The sequence below is a fragment of the Passer domesticus genome, chromosome 5 (genome assembly GCF_036417665.1).
Source record: "Passer domesticus isolate bPasDom1 chromosome 5, bPasDom1.hap1, whole genome shotgun sequence".
NCBI lineage: Eukaryota > Metazoa > Chordata > Aves > Passeriformes > Passeridae > Passer > Passer domesticus.
In genome coordinates, this window is record NC_087478.1 from 23,779,570 (window position 1) to 23,805,653 (window position 26,084).

A 26,084-nucleotide genomic window follows, 5' to 3' on the forward strand; every position below is an offset into this window, starting at 1 on the left:
GGTTTTAGTTCTACCTTAGAAGTACCACTAATAAATAGTCTAATTTCACTAAAAACTCAACATTTACTCCCATTCTTGCCTTTCAATTTTTAAAACAAATTTTAATTCACGGCAGTACTGCATTTCTAACCCTGTGGCTATCAAGTTTCTTTACTGAATCTTATCAGGCATTGTATCCCAAGGTTTTAGAGAATCATATGTCAATTTGTTTTACATGTTGCAATTTTAAGAAAGTGTTTAGAATTTGTAATGATTTTTATTGCAATTTAGATGGTTTAATTATTCAGGCGAACTGAACTGCCTTATAGTATTTTTTTAATAAAGAACATATAATTGCTATGAATTATTTTTATTTATTGTAGTATATTACATAAAGGGAATGTCCTTTATCCCTTCAGTGCATTTCTCATTCTATGATACTTGCTGACTAAATAATTAAATACCAACTGGAATGTTGGTAAGAAGTGATATGAAATCTCAGAGATGATTGTGTCAGATTCTTGGCTGGCCAACACTTAGGAAATAAACACAATATAAAACCAAAAGTAGACTAATGTGGCAGGTATTACTGGGATATCTGCAGCATTTTAAATACAGACAATCTTGTGTTTCCTGCTACAACAAATATCTTATTCAAATAAATTTGTTACTAGAGATGGTCCCGAACAACGAAGACTGTGACATGAAAAATAAGAACAATAGAACCTTGTAGAAAATAATATGCTTTCTGTACTATTTATTCTTGGAGTAATTTCTCCCCTATGCAACTTGTCCAACAAGAGCACCTTGGAGTATTTAAACAACCTATTTGGTCATGAGGGCTATTTTTATTTTTATTCTTCTAAATGAATATGCTGTGCCTGTTTTTCTGTTGTCACAGGATGAAAATCATCTCAGATTCATACAGTCTAGAGAAATTCTAGTGTGTTTAAGTTCAAATAATTAAGATTCTTGAAAGAGAGAAACATAGATATTACACTTTCAAGGTGAAAGTGCTTATATACACAGTAGTCATCCATTCTTTCTTATAAATTATGATTCCTGACACTCCTATTAGACAGAAAGATGGACAGGGTTGACTCTTAAATATTTGTTGATTTTTCATTTTCTTTCTGCCTTCTTTCTCTTTCGTTCTTCTCAATACTTTATTCTTTCACTCTGTCTTCCTCACTTGTCTTTTCTCTCCTTCTCTCTGGCTCTTTCTCACTATTGCTGTCCTTTCTCTTGTTTTCTCCTTCACACAGAGTATATTTAAGGTATAATGCATTTCTTCTTATTTTCCCTATTGAAAATACTAAAAAGCACACAAACTCTCTTAGAGAAATTTTGGGAAAAGATCTTTTTCAGTGTGCCTTAATATCTGGAATTTACAGTGAAATCTTCTTCCACCTCCCCCATATTTGTATTATTATATCAAAGTAACTTAATGGGCAACAAGGACTAAATTTTGATTTGAGAAGTATTTTCTTATTTACATTATATGCTATTTATATCAGGTTGAAATTCTGTTGGAAAAGATTTCCCAAGTCATTGAGTCCAAATTACAACAAATTTGGTCATTGTACAAAATGTGTCACAAAATCTATGTTCTTATATGATTATGTTCTAAAAATACAAAAACGGTAAGAGGTGGAAGAATCATCATACTTATTTCACTAAAAATAAGGTCCTTGGATACATTTGACTACTTACCAAAGTCAAGTCAAGTCATGGAAGCGCTCATCTCAGGTTTCTGCTGTTGGTTATCCTTAATATGTTACCAGCCTTTCCCTCACTTGTCCCTAGATTTTGGTGGAGGGTGAAACCACTCAGTTGCTGAGAAAGCAGAGCCCAGAGCTGCCCTGAAGAGCCCAGCACCATGACACCCTACATAATGCTGTGCCATAGCCATGGCACAACACCAAGTAATCATTGGTAAATTTTAACTCTCCGGGTCCAAACAACTTTGGGGTTGGACAGGTTTGAGGTCTGGCTGACCAATACACTTCTTTGCCATGACAGATAATTTTTCCAAGATAAAACAGGAAGTTATTTTAAGCTGGTTTATGCTCTTGATCAAACATGAAAGGTCCTTCATCTCTGCTTGATGAGTATACTCACTTCACACGCACAAAATTCTGACACACCAGTAGATTACAGTGAGACCTTCATACCTCAACACAGGGATTAGAAGAAGGGCCTATGTTCTCACCAGGATGTTTATCCATATTTGGCTTTTTTGATTTGAAAGACCTTGCGGATCTTGAATTGGTCAAATTGCACCAGAACCAGGGACTGTAGGACTCTGACTTGGAGTGTGAAATACCCTCTGGTGTTGTAGGGACAGTGACTCCAGAAAGAGCTAACCAGAGAAATTGCACCTGACTCAGAGCCACAAAACCCTAGTGAAACTCTCTCTTATGGACTAAGTAGAAAGGTGTAAATAAGCCATTTGCAAGCTGGGGATTCAATTGCTTTTATTAACATATAGTGTGATCTGGAATTAAATAAGCACCACCACCCAGTGCAGGTTTAATGCACGGGATTCCGGTGTCTGCTGTCTTGGGTAATCTGTGAAATTTTAAAACTGTCTCTGTGAAACTGCATCCCATTTACAAAAATGACCAAAGGTTCGCAGGCATTTGGCACATGCTGATTTTTAGGTAAAAGAGGATTGGACTGAATAAAACAGAAGGGAAAACCTTACAGCAACTTGGGGAACAATCACCTGTCATCTTAGAACAGGGCATATAATAGACAATCTGCTTCAAGTCCTCTGTCACTTCCTCTGAATTTAAATTCAAAGGTAAAATATAACAATGTTATTCGTTTTTGCTGCATAAAGACTTCTTTTTACTCATAACAAAAATAAGAAAAGATGGCTATTACATGCAGCACTTTGGCAATTTTAATCTACACTTTCCATTTTCCCTTCCACATCTAGAAGGCTATTGTATGTCCAGTGGTTTCAATGTATATACTACTGAACATATAAAGAAAGAAACATATATCCTGCCAAAATCATTTAGTTTTTTATTACAACTTTTTCCTTCCAATTTTCTTCTTATAATGAGTGCATAAAAGACCCCTTTTCACCCTATTGTTTTTAGTCTAAAAGCCACTTTATTCTTAATAAAAGGAATAATAAGTGCCAGTTGTAAAATTCTCTGTCAATCACTCTAGCACTTACAATTGTGTAACACCTTTCTTTAGGACCTCTTAGAGTGCTTTAGAAAAGATAAAAACAAATAAAATAAAATTACAATTACATTTAAATGCAGAATTAGACTATCAGTTTTAGATCACTTGAATTTTGTTACTAAAGGTTGAAAAGAGACAATGTGCCTCTGAACACCCTGCAAGTAGCTGAAAGCTGCAGTAGCCTTGTCCATGCTGATCTTTGAATGAGCTATTTCACAAGACCCTCATTAAAAGCAGCCTGAATTCTAACAGAAAACATCTTCTTTTGCCCTGATTCCCCATAGCTGATACTCTTCATCTTACATTATTTCCATTTTCCTGTTTTTCCACTGCATATTGTTTCCTCTGTGTGCACTGGTCATGGTGGGAGAATTATTTTTTGAGATAAAAAGGTAAAATTTGGATTCCTCAATAAATCCTATATTCAGGTTAATTGGAAAGGGTGAGGAGTGAAAACTGGATGTGATGAAAGCTCCATATGCTGGGACTAATGTTTAGCTTGTGTACATGGATATTTAATTGAGGCTTTGAGATTAATATATTTTATAAACTCAAGAAAACAAAACTGTAGTCAGAATAGACAATATTCAATGATTGAAAATGCTGGCTCTCCTTACAGTCACTAGTTAAATGTGTTTGAGACACTTAAATTAGATATCTATAGGACGTGTTCCCATGTCTTTTCAAAAGAAGCAGTGCAGCTGTGGGTCCTCAGAAAGGCATGTCAGTAGTTCATCATTCAGTTACCCTTTTTCACAGTTATTTTTGGTAGCAGAGGTCTCATTACAAGATGATAATCCATGGGTTTATGAAACTACTTGTTAAAGGTAATGGGAATGTGACAAAGCTACTGTGCTTTTTTGTTTTATTTTGTTTTTACTTCTGGACAAATCAGCTCCTCAAGATATGCTGCTTTCTTCTCTAAGGGCCCCTTCAGATTAAAAAGAAATCATCTTAATTTAATTGTAAGAAACCTGGTGAAACAGATTATATCCATTTTCTTTCTCATGCCTTAAAGTTCAGCAAGTCTGAGGGGAATTTTTCAATGCTTTTTCAAAGAAAGAGATAAAACACTGATGAAGGCCATTAAAACTCATGCACTGTTGGAATGTAAGGAAGCCATCTAGTCAAATCCCATGAGCAAGGCAATGTCTATTGCATTGGCCATAATGATCATCTGCATTAACCATAAATAAATAGGGAGATGCTGATAAGAACTGACAGTATTTGAAGAAGGAATAAATGAAAACTGATCCCAAGCCACAACCAACAAAAAATCAAACAAAGAGTAGAGTCTAGCTGACTTGGGCCTCACGCCATCTGAGATGTCCTAGGACTTCCTATCTGACTGCTACTCTTCTGAAAGGCACAGGTATTCCATAGGTTTTGTGGAGAATTTTCTAGGCACAAATAAAGGCATCTCAGCAAGCAGCTGATCCATATACTTAGGCAATGGAATGGTGCTATTGGCTCATGGGAGCTTCCACTTGTAGATATCCAATTTAAAATTTTTGTTTAGGTGTTTTCATGCCACCTTGGGCATTAAGTTCAGCTGCATAAGTGTAGATGACTAACAAAATTTGAGGATCCTTTGGGTGTCTGCAACATCTAGAGAAGGCTGATATGTGTGATGTGATAGAAATCCTTTTGGAGATAGCTGGCAGAGATCAGGTATGTTATCTTTGTCATTTTCAGATGACACTTACAGGCCTATATTTCAGCAATTGAAAAAGATTCCTATATCTCTGAAGAATATTACAATAATCTAGGAAACCAAGTTCCACATTCTAGGCACCATCTAGATGCTGATTTATGTGTCCAAATCTGAAAAAAACCCCCAAAACTTCTAGTAGGAGAGGCATACTGTCAAGGAGAGAGCAGTGTGAGGAAGGGACAGCCACATAGAGTTCTCCGAGCCCCAGGATATGACCCTGCTATGGCTGATAGGACTTCCTTCAACAGCTTCTCCTCTCCTCAGCTGCACAATCTCGTTCCCACATCATAACCTTTGCTATGCCAGCAAACCCACTTGTGGGCCTCTGAATTAAATCAGAAGGGGAACTGATCCATTTCTGGTGGGTCATTTTTTACTGGGCCCAGGTCCCTGACTGTGTTCACCATGCAGCTGTACAAACAGTGGTGCCAGCACAGGGAAGGGGAGGAGGGAGAGAATGACTTGTGGACTGCAGGAACCAAGCCTAAGTAGGCTGAAGCAGACCTGCCAATGCATGTGTAACCACATGGCTCTCTGATCACACCCCTGCTCTGAATGTTTTTCTTTTGAAACTTTCCTTTTGCCTGTTTACCTACCAAGACATCAGTCACTTGGCACCTGTGTTTGTTTCCTGTATTTCTGCTTTTATTTTTCCTCATGGTCAGTGACTGAGCTGTACTGTCACTCTAGCAGCAATAAAAAACTGTCTTTGGAATTCCTCCAAAAAAGATCCAGTTGATGCTCTCAGTTTGGCATATGCTGGGGGTTTGTTGTTGCTGTTTTTTACCATCTTTTCCTTCTTTCAGACAGTTGGTGCTTAAGATAGCTGTTGCATGGGGAATGAACACTGTCCCCATTGTAAGATTCCAGCATAGGGATGAAATCAACATGTCTTCCATGTAAATGGGATCATTATGCCATCAGTTCATTTTCATTATTTCCTTTGGCTTTAAAAGAGACTAATTGTCCATACAGTCATAGTCAGCCTGTATGAGGATGGAAATTGATTTATGACTTACTGCAGTGAAGGTCTTGAAAACATATGCAGGACTCTCAGAGCAGTAGTCAATGACATTTAAACACATGCTTAAAAGAAAGCCTTGGCTTAATTCCTTTGTAAACAGGTCATTAGTGAAAAACACTAATACCTGCTGTAAATTCAGCACTAGTGCATTGAAATTTTAATAGTTGCAGATCCACTCTTTGCTGAGTTAAAAGCTGGGTGGACAGCTGGGCCCATACGGTGGTGGTAAATTCTATTGCGTCCAGTGGGCAGCCAGTCAAGTCACTGGTGGTGTCCCCCAGGGATCAGTGTTGTGACCAGTCCTTTTTAATGACGAGGGGATTGAGTCCACCATCAGTAAATTTGCAGATTGACACCAAGCTGGGTGTGAGCATTGATCTGTTGGAGGGTAGGAGGGCTCTGCAGAGGGACCTGGACAGGCTGGACTGATGGGCCAAATCCAACAATATGAGGTTTAACAAGACCAAGTGCCAGATCCTACACTTTGGTCACAATAACCCCGTCCAGTGCTACAGGCTGGGGACAGAGTGGCTGGACAGTGGCCAGGCAGAAAAGGTCCTGGGGGTACTGGAATGACTGCAGACTGAATGTGAAACAGTGTCCAATGTCTTTCTCTTTAAGAAAAGTTCAGTAAAATTACAGCATTCCTCTAAATTAATGCTTACAATTCCAAAAATACATTAGTCTATGTACACATCTTAAAAGTATTCAGTGTGCAAACTAATAGTCTGCACATGTGTCTATGTACAGCAACCTTCAATTTTGACTCTCTATGAAAAAAAAGTTAAAAGTTTTTGAGAAAAGCCAGCCAGTGGAGAAGATAAGTACTAACTTGAAAAAAAAAAAGAAATAAAATACAAAAATCGTATGGATATAAAACAACCCTAACTCAAACTCAACCTGTAGGATACTTATTATAAAAAAGGGTCAGATTTAAAGATACATGTCCACTGTTTTTAACACAGAGAAGTAGAAGATTATTTTCTTTAAAATAATACTATATTATGTTTGTAATTTTATACAACTTCACAGTATTAAGTAAAATTTTTAAAACTTAAAACATGCCATCTTTATTAATGGTCCATTTTAAAGCCACCAAATATTTTTATGTCAATTACTAAAACAAGGTTTAACGCTGTCAAAAAGCATTACTGCTAAAAACAGTCATCTTCTCAGTGTTTTCATCTGCAAAGCATTACAGTTTATAAAACAATTTTAACTTGGAATACGTAAGTCTCTGTACGAAGGCTTCCATATGTTAAAAATTTTATTTGTGTGTTTGATTTTAAATTGCTTTGAAAAAACAGACAGTTGAGGTTTATAGAATGGAATCTTTCTTTTAGGAAATAAATGTCTCAAAAAGTACAGGGCACCAGCAGTAAAAACATTCTTACCACAAATCAGAAACACATTGAGAAGTGTTTGCCGAGTACACCTTCTAAAACCAGAATTTGTTTCTATTTGCCGGAAAATTGAAAAATCTCTTGTATCTTGGCATGCTTGTTTGGCCCCATCCCAGGCTGTTCATGCAGTAGTGGCATTATTGTGCAATAAGGCTTTCAGGACTTATAAAGCTTTCAAGTTCCTCTTCCATTTAATTTTTAAAATGCAATGTATTTTGCCAGTGGTCTGCATAGAACCCAATGATACTGTTGTTTTATGAAGTGAAAGGCAAAAGTGTGTATTCCATGATATTTTATTTTTAATAAAATATGAGGTGTTTTTGAGAAACAAAGACAATTAATCAGTGTCTCTGCTTCTGCATGGCATTTAGCCAGAAGCCACCAAGCAGACACTTGAAGTTTAGAGATTGTTTTTGCAAGGCTAATTTAAGGTGAACTTAGATGGATTCAAGATTTATAAGCACTACAAAGTCTTGACTGGAGCAAAGTTCAACTAAGTAATCCACAGCTTACTTTGCAGATGAAGTGCTGCAGCCGAAACTTCCCTGTGATTTAGTCTACACTCAATGAAAATTTTCAAAACAGGCAGAAGGAGTGAGTTTCACTGTTTCACTTCAAAGGTCTCCTAATAACTGAGAGGATTAAACTCTTTTAACCAGTTAAGAAGGTTAGATGATTTTGAGTGAGTAGCTTTACATTCATCAATAATTCTAAGTTGAAAGTTTAAAGATATCATAAGCATATATGTCCTTTAACTCCTTCAGGGTTGCAGAGCAACAATGCACCTGTTTTGCAACCACATTCAAACTGCTAAATACATGACAGCTGTTTTCAAGTTGCTCTACTGAAGTGAAGCCATTGGTAAGAAGATTAATTAAATTGCTTTACTGAAACATTTAGTAAAATTAAGAACCTTTACACCACTTCTAAGTGGTTCTCTTTCCCTGCTGAATAAATATATAATGCCTCTTTAAAATCATTTTAATGTGAGCTGTGCAGACTTTGATGTTAGTACCTTTTACCTCTAGCATGCTAACGCCATATGTATATTTTATCAAATTAGAAATAAGTTTCAAATGCTCAGTTCCAGTGACAAAGGTACTGCTGAAGTAAAAAAAGCTGAGGATTGTCAAACTGAAATGAAAAAGGTACATGCAGGAAATGGCTATAAATTTCTTCTTTTTACAGGGGAAGATGGGAAATTATACATGATAATAGTAAAAGAACTATCCTTTATCATATCAAGTGATTCTTCTTAAGTTCTTTTTGCTCACATTTACCATTATTAGTGCAGTCAGAGAGGCCTTTTAATAAAGAATTATTTCTGCATTATATGATTGTACCTCAAACCTTTTGCTAAGAAGTCAGGATAACATATGTGCTATGAATTCTGAAAGAATGGGTGACAATTTATTGTGAGTTTTATACAACCCATTGTAGCATTAGTCCACAGAACTACCCTAAAATATTTTTTTTAAAACTCTCAAAAGACAGAGAGGGAATGAAGAAGTGAGGAAAAGGCCATATAGGATCTCATACACTGGATCCAAAGTCCCATTAGTTTTATCATTAACAATAAAAACAACCATCACATATGTAATGCCTAGGAGTCATAATACTTTTTGAATAAAATATCAGAGACAACTGGGAAAAGTAATTACAATTTTGATTGATAGAAGGACCACCCATATCTTCTATCTACCCAGCAAGGTATAATATGAATGGACCTAATTTCTAAAATAAAAAGTTGAAGAAGTGGGAAATGAGTCCAATCTGTTATAATGGATTTTAGAAATGACTGAAAACAGGAAACATTTTCTCTTGGAATGTCTTAGACACAACCACTTCTTGCTTCATGAACACCATCAACTTTCTTTGTAGCCCTACATACAGGAAATATATAATAATCTTAAAAAAGCATCTCTTAAAAAATCAGAATATTAAAAAATATCTACTAGAATATCTCATTAGCTCTTCTTTCCTAGCCATCAAAAAAGAATGGAAAGATGTTGATTTTTTATTTTCTTGTACATATAAGCTTTCAAAACACTGACAATCTTGTGTGTTAGTGAAAAGCTAATAGATATTTGACTCAGAACTATGATTACACAGTAATTAATATAAAATTTAGGAAGAACATAATGTCAATAGGAATTCAGCTTTGTATTCTTTAAACTCTCAAAGTTACCCTTTAGATTCTATACAAATTGCATATTGGGAAGTTGAAAGCAACTTTTCATGTTCCTAATCAAAATAAGTGGTTTTGCACTGAGACATGGCTCCAGAAACATGATCAGAGCTGCATATTTGTAAGAGTTTTGATGGCAGTTGCATAAAACAGGTTTCCAAGTATTTAAAATACCTTTTTGCAATTAGACTTAGTGAAGTCATGCTCTGTTTTATTTGCTCCCTTGCTTTTACTATGAATCTTACATTTTTAACTGCTCTGTGTCCCTACTTAAGCGTTTTATGGTGCCTTTGTGGATTTTGTCCTTAATTTTTCCTTGCTCTCAAGTTTTCCATAATTTACTGAAGCATTGTTGAAATAAATACCTTAAAGACTGAGACACAATTGGCTGCAGCCTAAGTATTATGGGCAGTCAGTAGCCCCGGCTGATTTCCATTGAACTGATAGAATTCAGTGTGATTAGGGAGATTTTTGCTGGGTCTGCTGGTTTGCAGAAGTGTCAGGTTTTCATCTTGAAGTGTACCTAGTATGCACTGAAGCTTAGAGTATGTTCCTTATGTCTGTCTTTTGGGGAATACATATCACCCTGGAGAAGTTCCCAACATTTTAAATATTTTGATAATTAGATATGTCTCATTCCAGAACCTTTAAAGAGAATTTGAGATTTCATTTTCCTTAATGATACGCACAAAAATAAACTGAGCTGCTAGATGCGTAAATGGGATCTACAGGGGAAAAACCAAAAAAACCAAAATTGACTGGGTGAGCCAATCTGAAAATGGTGACTTAATAGGCATACCTTAATGCATCATAAGTGCCACTGGATGTGTTTGTTTAATCTCATTATTATTTTCCACACGGCTACTTGTGTGGTTTTCAGTTTAACTGGGACAAGTCCAGTACTTCATTGAGAAGTCAGCTTCAAAGGCTGATTGTTGGTCAGTGCTGGAATATCTCTTCTGCACAATGTGATGTGGCTCCTCAAGGGTGCACTTCAATCACTCTTAAGAAGGGAGCTTTAGGCTGGGTGAATGGGAGGCCCGGGGAGCAGCACTCATGTGTTTTGCTCACCAGAGGAGTGGATAATGTGTTTTCTCGTCTGAGATTTCTTAGGCATTTTGAAATGTTACTTTTTTATCAGCAGGTGGTTCAGCCTGCTTGGTGGTTCAGCTGCTTCGTTAACCAATGCCTGGGCATGCCACACAACTGCTGGGGGTTTTGTATTATTAAGAGAGTTGGGTGAGACAGCCGGTGGGAATTGGCAGCGCTGGGCACTTCAGGAGGCACGCTCAGCGCCTTCCAGTCCTGAGCCCTAAATTGTGGTCTGGATTTAAAGCAGAGTATCACATTTCACAGTCTTTTTCATAATCAGGTAGGGGAAAAGGTCATGGTATATTCTATAATGCCTCAACCCTAGCAAAGGTACATCTATATGTATGAAAAACAAAATATAATTTAAGAAATGTACTTTAAAAGTACATCTAATGACTGCAAAAGCACTGAAAAGGCTTTAACACAGATTCTTTTCAAAAGTGGTTCTAGAAAACACAGAGGGACAAGAAAAAAATATGAACAATAATTTATCTATGGTATGTTAATTTGGAATAAGGAAATTTGTTATCTTTTTAGTACCAGTCAAGAAAACAATCTCAATTTTTGGGAAATTAATATTTTAATCCTTTCACAAGGAATTGAGATAGTTTTGTGGTATCTATTCAATGATAATGTTAATGCTCTAAGTAATGCTCTAAGAAATATTGGTTTTCATATTTAGAATTAGCAAGTAGAAAAATAATAAATTACAGGCACACAGTATGCACATTTCCCTAGCATTAATGTTGCATTTGATTTTTTTTCTGATGAAACAGTAGAAGGATTCTTTTTTTCAGGATATTAAGATTTTTTTTTTCTGACAATTTCTGACAATTTCTGAAAATCTGCAGTCCTTATGTCAGAAAAACTCTCAATGAAGCCAATAAGTATGTTCTAAAGAAAGATGTTACCAGGGCTCTGAATATAACTATATAATTTTATCTGCTTAAACTACCTCAGATCTTCTAGCAGATGGGTAGTTCTCTATTTCACTGATTTATTCTGGAGTAAATTGCCCTTGCATAGGATAGAGTTGTTGACTGGGATCAAATATGGACTGAGGCATGGAGGAATTTGGCCCAATGTGTGTAATGGCAGTACAGTCCTGACCAGCCACGCATGTGTTCATTTCAAGTTGCTGTCTGAACTGCTTGACTATTTTGAGCTCTTAAGCTCTTTTCCAAATTTAATACCAGATATTAGTCCTACTGAAATGGATGGGGAATGAGAAAAAGTATCAACTTACCACTTTTAAAAACCTGATCTCAAGTCCTTTTATAATTCACCAAATTTTTTCACCGTGAACTATAAAAAAAGAAGAAAGTCTTTAATAAGGGACTTTTCACATACAAAATAGAATTGTTGTGAACTATACAGTATATTTGAACACCTTAGAAATGTTATAAATGTTTTTCTCTCCAGCTTTTATCTCTTTCATCTATCTCAAGCACTGTGGCTGCATTACATCTGGTGAGACTGGAGAGTTTACTGATGCTTGGGAAAGATGAGTATTTCATACCTGTCCGTCTCTGCAAATAATCCACAAAAATTTAAACCAGAAAGAAAACCAGCTGCTGCCATTCAGCAAGAAGTCTATTACGAATCCCTAGGTGGCATGGAAAGCATTTAGACTCATTTCATTCACATGTCAGGTAAAGACTTTCATTTAGAAGTGAGATGAATGCTGAATAATGGACCTTTTGAATAATGTAATTAAGAATTCATTAAAGCAGCCCTTAAAATAAAATCTCAAGAATTCAATGCATGTATATTTTCCCCCTCTAATGTACTAGAGGATCAAATGAATGAATGGAACATAATATAATACTGATGTTTACAAAATTTTCACATTTAAATTAGATGAACTCTCAATATAATACAATATACAATTTTTTTATGGCTTATGAGTAGGAGCAATTAGGATTCTTGAAAGAGATTGGTGTCCTTGTTAGGAGGAAAATTAACATATCCAGACCGCTGCTAATCTCTCAAAGTCTGCCTTTTGCAATACATGTTTACTTGAAAAATATTGACACCACTGAACTTTATGGAAACTCTCACACCAATAGTTTTGTTTCCTTCAATATGTATACAACTGTTATGAGCAAAAAGAACAAAAATTCTGATATGGATTTGTGCACTACCTTGCTGATTTTCAGCAAAGCAGATCTTCTCTGTGAAATGTCCTCCGAGATGTTCTCTATATTCCACCCAATCATCAAGAATATTTTGTCTTAATTGCACACCAAACAGGAAAATGCAGCATATGCTCACAAGATGGTATTCTAAAAAGCACTGAGTTACACACCCTGCATCCACCTATGGTGGAGTGTTACTGAGAAAATAATATGTTCTGGGAGTGTATTTCCAGTTTTTGACAGTGGGAAATCTGGGATGAGAATTGCAGAGGGCTGGATCATCCTTAAAAAACTCAGACTTTCCCCTGCATCACCTTCTGTTCATGAGTAAGACAACACCCAACTGCAGCATCAGGATTTTGAAGGGAAGCCTTGGATATTTTTTCCATGTTCTACTTGAATGTGAAGGTGAACTTGGACTATTAGACGGTGAAAGCTTGGTCCAATTTGCACACATGGATATGTGCAGAGGGACAGGGATGGTTTCATGGGCCTTGACCTCTGGCATACAAGGATAGGAGTGTCAAGGAAGAGATACATTTAAGGATTTAATGATGAAAGAGGCCTTTGAATATGCATAAATGACTAAAATAAGGGTGTAAGTTAAATGTCTGGCTAAGAATCTAAGCAAATAAGACATTTATGTCAGTGTTGAAAGGCTTAGATTTCATTCTTAAGTTATAAAGACCCAGGGTTGGTTAAGATGAATTTCATTTAGATTTGTCTTCAAACAAGAGAAGAAAATGGTGATGAATTAATTGAAGAGGTTTTTATGTTAACAGAACAGTAGTACCTCAAGATAAAATGTTGAATGATAACTGCCTTGACTACATTTAGACATATTAATGCAAACATTCCTCCCAGTACTCAAACCACTTTCCATTTTTTTGAAGAAAACATAGTTTATAGAAAGCAGGACTAGGTAGGACCAGGACTGTTTGTTGTTATGGATACTTTGCAAAACATTGGAAGTCCTTAACAATTCAGAGAATATTGACCTGCATTTTTAAGAGTGAAGTATTAAGGCGTGACAAATGTTTTCACCTTTTCTTAGGCCCAGGTCTGGAAATCTATCTCTACTGTACCACAATAAGAAGATAATCACAATTCTACAGGCTTCAGCTGATGGAGGTGGTGACATCTTCACGCCTTTTTCTCTTTACAGTAATGTATTCAGAAATGTGAAAGGCAAGTCCATCCTGTACTTGTAGTGATGCTAAATGAAAAACCTGCCACTTCAACAACCTCTGACTATATTGTCCAGCAGTTGTCAGACTTGAGAAGTTCCCATATAGAATATACATAGAGCACACAGGCAGCACAAATGGAAAAAGAGAATGGAACAGACCTCAATAGTCCACTGCCAGATGCTTATTTTTAAAGAACAGGACTTGACAAAGAGAGAATTTATCACTCTTGTTGCTGGAAAAAAAACCAAAAACAACTGAGATATTTGAAGTACACAAATCTTTTCCTAGGCCTTCAGAAAAAGTAAAACCAACATAAAACCATCATAAGCTGGCATTATTACAGAGTGTTTTTATCCTGTGTATCTGTATGTGGCTTCCTGATAATTTTTGAAATAGTTGCTCAGTTGTTTACAAGGAAGATGGTTTTCACTCTCACAGGATTCAGATCAATGGAAGTTCTAAGCTGATGTATTAATGTGTGAAATCTCCTGAACCTTACTTTCCTCCATATCTTTTAGGTTTCTGGCATGTATCAGTTGACTGTGTTAGGCATTGACATTCAAAATTTAACATAACCAATTTTATCCAGTTTGCAAGAGACTAGGATGTGACGATTATACCTTAGAGGATATGTGGAAATTTCCAGCAGTCATTTTCACATAAATTCCACCTGGTATTTTCAGTTATGAGTCCCTATTTAGTTTTTTCTGCCTGCACAACCAGTCAGTGATTTTCTCTTTGCCTCTGCTGCTTTCTGGGCTGAGCAAACTAGAACTCTGCAATGCTAAGATTGCTATATTTCATAAAGCATCCTACAAAGATGTTGTGAGAAGATACTACAGAAGCAGAAAGTGTTCCCATTGTGACATCACTTTTGGTGAGCAGAACAAACGAGCACTGAGAAATTTAAGGGGAGGAGCAGAAGTGTTAGAAGGAAGGTAGACAGCTGTCAACAATACAATCATTTCCAAATTGCTCTTGTAAGCAAGACAAAGCAGGTCATTTGTCTAAGTCGTTTATCTCACAGAAAAGTCTCTGTCATTGCTTCGTAAGAAGGTTATTACACTGCTACATGGGAACCTAAAGAGCCTTCAGCTCAGACCACATGGGCCTAATGGATGATTCTGCCCTGAAGGGGAGAGTCCATCGTTTCATTAGGAACTTAGGAAAAAGGTTGTATTTGATGATGGTCCCCCAACGTCACTTGTAGTTAATCAATTGCCATATGTGCCAATCAGGCTAGGTAGAGCTACAGGCAACTCTTTTTATTTGTGTCTGAGAGACTGGGAATAGCCTATGCAGCTGGGAAGCCAAGCAGACCAAAGGATTTTCCAGAAGCCAGCAGTCAAGAAGGCAATTTATTGAGGGAGAAACCCCAGAGCAAGAAATTAAAAAAAAATAAAATAAGGTAGTGATATGTTTTACATTACAGAATTTCTCTTGGTATGGGTATCAGCTTCTGAATATTTCAGCAATATGGCATCTCATCCCTCATCTACATATCCATTGAGAAGTTTTCAGCAGAAATTACTCTTTGTTCTGCAGCATAGAATTAAACTGACTTACAACTCACTGCTATACATAGGACCTGAAAACTGAAAACACTTTACAATGATTTTGTAATGGTTTAGTCTTTACTTTTGTCAAAGTGAACTTCAGGATTATAATATGAAACTTTTTCAAATGTTCAAATTAATCACATATAACAATCTTTTCATTCTACCCAATAGGAATAATCTGTGTTGTGTATTAGTGCGGGTAAAGGGAGTTATTTAGTAAAGGAATTCTATGATTTGTGACAATGCTTTGAATTACAGGTCATCTTGTCTGAGAAACCACTAAAAATATTGTGCTGCCTCCTCCAGAGGCATCTTCTTCTGCCTTCCTCTTGTGTGTGTATATCTATGTAGCTATGTCTGCATACATATATATCTATCCAATTAAAGGAATAAATTCTTGCCTGTTTACTCAGCTCAGAAATAAGAAAGATGCTACATATTTGATGTTGTCTTGATGTGATACAGCATAAGCTGGAACTAAGTGCTCATATCAAGAATGAGGCACTTGCAACCATTGGTGTTAATGGTCATATCAACCCAGTGTCAGTTGAGAAATTTAAGATAAGTGCTGCTTGCATTTTAAACTGATCTTGCTTTAGAAATATAGATGACAGTTCTGAATGTACAATTGATGGGCTCTACATAGATGCCATGTTCTTCATACACTGAGGACCAAATTTTAAACTTTTAGGTATGTGGTGATTGAGACTTGCTAAATGCCAAGAGACTTGCTAAATGCCAAGAGTTCACCAAAGCCATTCTATCTTTCTCCTCCTCAGCTGGACAGGGGAGAGATGAGTTGAGATCCTATAGTGATCAGCATCACAGGTAAAATAAAAAAGAAAGATCTAGGGAAGTTACTTGAAATGTTAGTAATCAAAATCAGAGTAGGACAATGAGAAATAAAAAAATGAAATCTTAAACACCTTCCCCCCCACCCCTCCCTCCTTCCCAGGCCTAACTTTAGCACTGTTTCTCTACCTCTTGCTACCCAGGAGCACAGAGATATGGGGAATGGGGGTTAAAATCAGTTTATCTTCTTGCTTCTGCTGCTCCTTCCTCGTCAGGAAGAGGAGTCCATATTTTGTTCCAGTGTGGGGTCTCTTTTTTCCCATGAGGTGCAGTTCTTCAGTAAACAGCTGCTCCAGCATGGGTCCCCTATGGCAGCACAAGTCCTGACAGCAAACCTGCTCCAGTGTGTGCTCCTCTCTCCACAGGGCCATGTGTCCTTACAGGAGCCTGCTCTGTCATGGGGTTCCTGTGGGCTGCAGGTGAATATCTGCTCCAGAACCTCTTCCCTCTTGCTCTTCACCATATATTTTTCTTTATTTAAATATGGCACCAAAAGCAAAGAAACTTATACCCATATTTAAATTGTTTTTTCTGTGAAGAAAAAAAGGCTGTTTCAACCCTTTAACAACTATAAATCACTGAAAATTGTGACACATCATGTGCTAATTTCTATTTAATTTGCATAAGTAGTGATATTTTGAAATATTCAAACCAACATATCACTTCACTGTGACTTCTCTAACTCATGTGAATAGTCCCATCATGGGAACAAACTATTCCAGTTAATTGTCTTTGTAGATGTTACCAGTTCATACTGACATAGAATAATGAATCACAATTGACATTATGGAACTTTTTCTGGTTAATTTAAACTTCCCTAAAATCACCTCAGCTACATTTAAGGCCACTTTGCTCTCATTCAGACAATATAGTTTTAGTATAGGCAGTGTAGGCTATTGTACCAAGATCCCTAAAGAACAAATAAAGAAATACTTAAATATTTTCTGTAGTTCATATGACAAATATTGCTAAGGAAACAAAGTGGTTATCCTTAGACAAGGGGCTGAAAACCCTAACAATCTTATGAATCATTGTTTTCTCCTGATTTTTTCCCTGTAACCTCATTTTCTACCTCTTCTTTATTTCTCAGTTGTTGAAAGGAAAATACAAAAGAAATGTTCATATAGATAACCAGTAGGATGCCAGAAAGGGCCTTTTGCAGTGAGAAATGATGTGTTGCCCTCTGGATAATCAATTGTCCCTGCAACACTTTAGGATTTTTCATGCACTGAGATGCAAACTGAGCAATTTCTTCTTTTTTTTTTTCCCTATATAGTTTGTTAATACTGGAAAAGCAATTGGACAGTGGGGCCTCCTCATTCTTGGCACTATTTCAAAAGCAACTTGAAATGCCCTGACAGCAGTTCTTCTCACAAAGTAACGTGAAGGTTGTGACACGGACCAACAAAAGGCTGACACACTGTCGTTATCTCACCCTGTTGTGCTTAGGTAATGGTGGAGCCTCAGATCTGTGTGTGATGTTAGCACTATATGTTCTTCAATAACAAGGTGCCAGAAGATGAATTGAATGTAGAACATCGTCTTTAACTTTGAATTTCTAAGTTTAGACTAGATCTTTCTGTAATATTAAAGACTGACTCTACATTTATTATACAAACCCACTGATAATAAACAGATCAGTTCCTCAGAGATGGCCAGTATTTTCTAGCATAATATTTTCAAAATGAATATGTTCTGCAAAAATGCAACAATAAAGTTTCTGAACTGTTCTTTAACTCAGTTATTCCAATGTATTAAAAATCCTGGCCATAAGCTGTCATCCACAAATTTCCCACCTGTCCAGCAGTGTTCAAAACTGGGATTTGTTCTAAATATATTTCTGGTTTTAACTAACCCAAACCCCACTATAAATTGTTTCCCTTATAAATTTAATGGGAAAGTTTACCCAGATCTGAGATTCTGGGACTGAATTTCATCAAAGCCGTGGTAAAATAATAAAAATAATTAGATGGAGTACAGTACAAGCAATACTCTCATATATTTGTAAAATTGGCTAATATCAATCACTGCGTAAACCACTCTTGCCTGTTAATGCTTAGTAGTTTCCAATGTCTGTAAAAAGGGAACTCACATGATTCTCTGTTAAACCAAAAAAACAAAAACTGGTTCCTCAAAGATAACAATTCAGTATTTTTACACTTTCCTTTTAAATCAAAATACTAACTGTGCTTCTCTTGTTACATGCACTGTGTTAGTGTGTTACAGTTTTTGGGTTTTTTCCCTGAAATCTTTAACTGTTATTTTTAAGTCATTATATAAACATGATCAAGAAGTGCACTTCCGCGATCTTTTAGCTGACCTGGTTGATTTTGAGACTAGCACAACATATAGACTAAAATTTTGTGGATCGCATCATGACAGCTAAACATAGAACACCAGTGCATTGTTTTTCTAAAAGCAGAAGGATGCCATTCACTGAGTGGTCTTAGGTGATTTAATAGTCATTTGAGGTCCTGTGTCTGGGTAGAAAAATGCTCAGATCTTTCAGAAGCACTTTCTTGGAACCTTTCTTTATTCTTGTGTTAACATTACATTATGTGAATGAGGTATAAGCTTTAATTCCTGCAGTAGGTACTCATTGTTCAGAAAATTTGCGGGCAGAACAAGTAAAATTTGCTTTGTGAGCTCTCTGTGGGAACCAAATGACAAGCTCTGTCTTCTCCACAAGAGGAAATATCTGGCATGGTATTATCCAGTTCCTGAGACAACATTTTTCACCCTTTTCTTTGATCTCTTTACCCCTTCCTCAGAAGTCTTGCCCAATACATAGCAAGCATCTTTCATCTTTGACTCTTGATCCTAAAGCAATAGAGAATATATGCTGTTAAAAGCATATCACAGCATCCTGGAGGATTTGGTCCTTTAAGACAGGGTCATTCTGGGGGAGATGAGGGAATTTTCCGTTTTTCTGAGAATGGAGAAGTTAGGTTGGAATTTGACAAATATCTGCATCTCTGCACATCTTCCTTTATAGTCAGTGGAGAAAAACTGGCACTTCTGGGGTGCAATTAATGTCAGCCTTAGGTAGAGGTCTCAAGTAGGTGAAATGAATTCTCCCCTTCCATTTTTCCCTGGGACAAGTTCAGATTAATTCAGATCCCTGAAGTCAGGTGGATAATTTCCATCCTTCAAGTAATATAGTGTGCTCTGAAATCACCAGCATTAAGTAGGGACTTCTGAAGTAACCAGAGATGCAATTTTGAAAGAATTATTTTTTTCACATAAATAAACTTGAAATCACATAAATTGCACCCTTTCAGAGTATCAGTACTCAAAAATATTTCCTAAAAAAACTTGGCCCCCTCAGATGACTGAGACAGAATCAGACATAGATGTGGTGGCTAAAAGGGATATGAAGCATTGCACAGAGATGTGGAGAAAAAGATGTTTTTGGGAAAAAGAAAAAAAAAAGAAGAAATGTGGTCTCTGTCATATTTATTGTTGCTTATAATCATCTCTGCTGAAGCACAGTCTTGCTTATTTGTTTTAGAAATACCCTCTGGTTCATGCATAAGAAAATATATTAAATATTCTAAAAATTATTTCTTTTTTTTCTGTGTAGCAGAGAGTCAGGGGTCAAATTCTCATCTGCCATAATCCCCACGGGATTTATTCGCATTCATTCATGGGCTAGATCCTGGGCTCAAATAGGCTGGCATAGCCCTACTGAAGACAGAGAGAATGTGTTTATTTTTTAGTAGATGAAAATCTGGTCCTTGAAATCAGTAATTTTGACTGATCTCAGTGCTCCAAGTCAAATCATGTTCAGTATTTAGCAATATCTGGTATTTTCTTTATGACTGTACCTTATCAGCATTCAGTGTATCCAAAAAGAAAAATCCCTGCAGTAGTGTTACAACAGTGAGTGGCAAAATGACAGCCTCAGTGTCTGTTTCCACTCTTAAAGCAAAAAGATTTATATATTAGGCTGCCTGAGGATGATGCTTTGCCATCCAAATCACCTACTCTGTTGTTTAGTATCTGTAGCAGAGTCCCTGGCACAATTTTTTTGTAATCTTTTTTTAACATTTAAATGCACTATTGTGAGCAGATCACCTCAGTGGAATAATGCACTGGTGCAGAGGAGCACTAAATCAAATGATAAATTGAGTGTAACATCAATTATGTTAGCTATGCACAGAAATATATACATTTGATGGTCATTATGACACGTGAATGTTCAAGACGAAAAGTGAAAAATACATTTAAAGTTCTGTATATGTGAAAAACTGACAATGATCTGTAATTTGCGTCTAGCATAAAATTCTATAAATCTGCTGGTGTTTTCAGCATTGAAAGCTTGATTCTAAATGGAAAGGTCATTATCATTATTAAGTTTTATAAGAAAATCAGTACGTGTACTAGTATCTATTTAATAACTGAGACATCATGAATGTCAGACTTAACACACTTTGCTGGGTGCTAATAACTCTTTAAGTGTACCCTTGACTCGAGTCGAAGGCAGTATTGGAATTTTTATGTTATCTGAACTGCCTGGTAGCATTTAAAATTACTTCCATAATAGCAAGGTAAAAATATAGTGACTTCACACAACTTTACCTAATTTTGCTCCTGTTTCAAAGGTTAAGCTAAACTCCTTTCTCCCGCCTTGTGAGGAACTGGATGTGCAGGCAGGTGAGTCACAATGGACCTGTCCTACTTAACAATTCCCTTGTTTTTATTGGAGCATATTGTGCTTCCTGAGAAAACGATGTGTCAGTAATGACAACAAAATGAAGTCTTTTGTAACCAAAATAAGTGGCTGGCAAAATATTATTTACATCAGTGTCAAAATTACTTTTTGAAGTGTCATGGTGGATTGGTGCAATCTAAATATAAAATACATATTTTTTCAGCATTTTTTAAAGCTTTTGTAAATCTGTGCTATATTATCTTTAATTCAAGTCCAGTGGAATGTTAATGCAGCTTGTTTCTTTTTCTATTATATATTTAAATTAAAAATTGGAAGATGCAATTCCTATTAATGAGTTTTGTAGGGGTCTTTTAGTATTATGTCCCTAGGCGAGTTTCTTACTTGATATGAAGTCCTCATAAGAGGTGCTTGTGCACTTGATTAATTCATAAATGGCATTGAGGGCTGCATATTTGCACAATTCTTGTTAAATCATAGAAGTCTGCCATTTCCCTGTCCAATGTATTGCCAGTAGTGGTGCCCACATTATGCACCTAACCACACACAAGTCCCATATTTTTCAGGTATTCTCATCTATGAAATATTCACCTCCTGTGGAAAAGGGCAAAGTCCCTTGGCAACATTTATATCAGTTCTGGAGTAAAACAGAAGATTAAAGAAATAGTCAGATTGCTGAAAAATAAGATTAAAAAAATGAGTAACTATAATATTTCATATCATTGAATAGAGCTTCTAACATCTAATTCAGTACTAATTTAGGTAAGAGATGACAATAAAAAATGTGTTTATATATTTAGATATTTTTTCAGACTTTGGGATGGGAGGAAGGCCAATAACAAATGCCTAAGTAGACAGCAATACTTTTTCCTAACTGGTAAAATGTAAGTCTATAGGAAGACAGAATACAAAGTGAGTAAAAATCTAGGCCTTTTCCCAGCTATTTCTTGTAGACTAAGAGCAGTGGGTTTTTTTAGTGAAGCCAAGAGCACTGACCACTTGCCAACATGAGCTGAGAATTCACCAGTATTTGAGGGCTAACAACCTGGTTTGCCAGGATACTCAGAGAATGGAGTGGAAATAGGCAAAACCTCTACTACAGCACACTCTCCTAAAATCCACACTGTTCTTGGCTACACCCTGCAATATAAAAATATACCTTATTTCTATGCAAAGAAAATAAGGTAAAAAATTATTTTGTTTAACAATCATATATTTGAAAGACTCAACTTGTTCCATGTCTTACTGTTGAAACTATAGCACGAGGTCTGTTGCACTGCATGCTTACAAAGGCAGAGGATACATGAGCAGTCTTTTTTGTCCAAGGCAGTAGGCGTTCGAATTTTCTTTGCATTCAGAAGCAGAAGAAATTGTCTGACTTTTTAATCTTGTGCCCAAAGACCTTCAACTCAGAGATAGACGCTTGAAGTTCCCACTTATCATCTGCAAATTACATTCAATTTATGTAAATATTTTCTTTTTTAAAAAATGTATAAATTAATCTTAGGGCACAGAGATAAAGTTAATTTGTTCAATTGATTACTTGTTTCTAATTTCTGGGGGTGGGGGGGGGAAGGGTTTGCCATTCAGTTCAGACAGGGAATTCAAGAAAAGTGTGGGCGCACTCCAGCAGTATTTCAATGAAAGACAGAAGCTATCATGGCCCAGACTTTGAGCCATTACATACCAAGGGGTCAGACCACCTTACAAGTATATTTCCAGATTATGCCATTTCTCTCTATTTTGTTGTTACAATATTTAATTTTTCACTTGGCTTTAGTCTGGACTCAGTTTCTTTTCATTGTCTAAATAAGTAGAGGATATGTTCACAAAAAGATGTTTCTCTCCACTCCAGTTTTCATCTACTTGTCAAGCAATTAGATTCTCCATGTGGTCTGCTTGGTTGTAAACTGTGCTAAAAATTAAAAAATTACTGGCATTGACATCACTAAAATAAAAAAGCTGCATTAAATTCTTTGAAGATCTAAAATACAACCTAGATCAGTTAAAGAGAAAAATAAAACAAAGAACTGATATATTAAGTTAAAATAGATCCAATTCCTCATTTCAGAAAATGTGAAAGCCAACAAAATTTAGAGGCCATATTTGGATTAACTCTTAAGGATGGGCCTAACTTTGAGCTCATGAACAGCTGTTTTATCTCAGGTGACACCTTAAAATTACTCAAAGACCCAGGTGTGAATAAGGTACTTTACCAAATTAAAGCCATTGTGCAAGAAGAATACAGTGTCACTGTATAACAGCGCTGCTTCCCAGGAAGGAACTTTTTTGTGTGAACAAGAAGTACTGCTATTGAGGCTGTGTACAATCAGGCTAAAAAGTGTTCAGTGTTCTTTGTTTCACCCCACTAGGGTGCTGTCTTTTCCCATATTATTATTATTGCATGCTCTCTGGTAATAGAAGGCTAATAGTTCTCCTTAAATTGTAGCCTGCACACCGTTACTGATAGTTACAGTACAGTGCAAAGTCTATTTGCACACTATATATCCTATATTGGGTTTTTTTTCAAAAATCAGAAAACATCAGAAAAAGGCTTTATGTCCACTGTCTCAGATGTACTGAGACAAGTTCAGCCCCTGAAGTATGCAAAGTAAAATCTCTGTGTGATTGATGGGTGATGCTTCTGCTTTTATCAGTAATGAGGTACCAAATCTAGTCTATTGCATAAATAGCACCACAGATGCTGCAAAAAGGGACACAGTCCCTATTGTATCTGCTCTGTGCCACCTAAATAGCATAAAGACTACTCCTTTTCATAGGAGTAGTAGTACACAATGAGGTGTTTCTGGCACTACACTGAGAGTTTTACATCCCCATCAGAAAATAATTTCAAAAAGAGAAATAGGCAAAGATGCCCTTTTACTGACTCGCTATTTTACTTCTTTACTTCTATTTCTTAGAGCAACTGTAACACAATTTAGTTTTAAGGGCATGTGTGGAAAGCTATAACGTGGTCTAAAGGGAGCTTAGAGTTTGTTGTACCCACGGTACTCTGTGATTGCAGAATGCTCCAGTTATACGTGTCCAAGCAGTGCAGCAGGGACATTCGCTTTGGTTCTTCTGCTAATACCATCTGACACCGTGCCCTGGGGGGACCTGCTGGGAGGCTGTGTGTTGCTGAACTCTTAAATGGTCAAGCTTCAGTTTTACATGTCACCATACGGATGGAAGATTAAGCAAAATGTAACAAGGCTTGTGCTTAGAAAAATAAAAAGGAGCTGACATCCTGCTCAAGTGTTCTCGCAGAGATCCAAGAGAGAAATGAGCACGTATTAGAAACTTCTAGGACAAAAGCAAAACTATGCTCCGTACATTGACAGAATCAGGCCACAATTCTGCCCCAAATTTTTATCAAAACAGAAAAGTATGGGAATGTAACACTTAATGATTATTCACGTTACAGTGTAGACCTGATATGAACACCAAGCAATCGAGGCTGACAGTCCAAAGAAGGCTTATGTGATTTATATGGACCACTTGTCCAGGTGCTGTAATCTGGGATCAATACACAAAGAGCCATAATTCAAATGCTACGTTTTTTCTCTCTTTAGAGCTTTGAAATTTACTGTGTTATCTAACTGCAACCATAGCAAAGGAAAAAAGGAAAAAATTTATAACTTGACTTAACTTTCAGTGGTCGTCCAGCCTATATTCCAGGTTAATTAAACAGCTACCTACTGAATGTCATAACAGTCCTGAAATGTCCTAGGAAAAACAGTCACACCATAACTCCTCGGGTTAGATATGCCAGCATAGCTAAACTGTTCTGGCACCTGTGCTTGGGTGCATCTAGGTTATGAATTTAGTGTGCTGTGGAAAGTTTTCCTGGTTCCAGCTTGCAGCTTGTACTAGAGACACCACTGGCAGGCTCCGATCAGTTGCTTCTCAGTGGAACTACAGCTGAAGACACACCCAGGGCAGCCCTCTAACAAGTGCTTCCAGCCTTCAGCTCCCTGCTCATGAAGAGTGTGTGCCTGGGCCAGGCACAAGCCCTGAACAGACCTTGCTGTAAAGGTATTTTTCAGGCATGGTGTCCCAGAGCCAAAACACATTTTGCTAAATCAAAGCCTAGGCTTTTCCTCTTTGCACTACACCATATGACAACATAAAGTCCATCAAGACAGTTTAGGTTTCTCAGAACTTCAGCTTGCACTGTAGGCAGAGTGTTTGGGTACTAGAATGGAATGACAATTGCCATTGCTGCTGTTGTGTTATTTCTACATGCATTGTCACTGGTTACCTGCTGACCACTAAGACACAGGGGTTTAGTCTCAAACTCTTCCAGTATTTTTGAGCAAGAAAACATGGCTATGTTAATATTAGCAAACATTGTGGAGCAAAAGTACCATATCATCAGGGTAAAACATTTGATTTTGAGGAATTAAATTCTTCTCTATCCATACTGATGTATTTTCTACTTCAGATTAGCCCTGGTTTGCTCACATAGACCATAGATTGCCTGCATTTCTGTGACTGAAGAACATTAGGTGGTGCCAGGACTTCGCTCTGTGGAAACTCCACTACCATTGCTGACACTGCATTGATTTGGGTGAGAAGAGTTGAGATAGGCAGCCTATGAATGCACAAAAATTCATTCCTTCATCCAGAGCTCTGAGCACCACAGGAATCAGTACGAAAGGATGGCCAGCACTTTGTCTAGTTAGGAGATTAGTATATATGATATAGAGACTCTCATGCAAATGGTGCAGATAAATGAAATAGTAATCTTCTCTCAGACAAAATCCTGAGTTATCTCAGATCATTGTTTTGACAACACTAAAAACTGGAAAAAAATGAAACTGAGGAAGTGAATGTTAAGCCAAATATTTAAAGAACTGTGTTGCAACTTCCCATGTATATTTTCTTCGCCTGCCAATTGCAGTCTGTTTTGCTCATCTATGGCATCTCTTGGTTAACAGTACTGGACTACAAGAAATTTAATGCAACTTGAGTGATAATCCATCCCAAAATGCACAGTTTTTTCCACAAATAGTGGAGGTGGGCACATCCATATGTCTGTTTGTCTCAGGGTATAACCTCTCAGTCTCTTA

The 26,084-nt window shown here is 36.7% G+C and overlaps 2 long non-coding RNA genes across 3 annotated transcripts; one reads left to right on the plus strand and one right to left on the minus strand.

Annotated features, from left to right (window-relative positions):
* Positions 1-1,022: 1,022 nt before the first annotated feature.
* On the minus strand, positions 1,023-14,756 carry LOC135301289 (uncharacterized). Of its 2 annotated transcripts, none has more exons than XR_010363029.1 (3): positions 14,550-14,756; positions 11,848-11,906; positions 1,023-1,294 (listed from the first exon to the last, which is right to left on the minus strand). It is a non-coding gene; the product is annotated as an uncharacterized LOC135301289 (long non-coding RNA). The 2 variants fall into 2 exon arrangements; XR_010363028.1 differs by lacking the exon at positions 1,023-1,294 and adding an exon at positions 5,813-5,880.
* Positions 14,733-17,767, plus strand: LOC135301288 (uncharacterized). Its single transcript, XR_010363027.1, has 4 exons — positions 14,733-14,927; positions 16,268-16,316; positions 16,706-16,759; positions 17,617-17,767. It is a non-coding gene; the product is annotated as an uncharacterized LOC135301288 (long non-coding RNA).
* Positions 17,768-26,084: the final 8,317 nt, after the last annotated feature.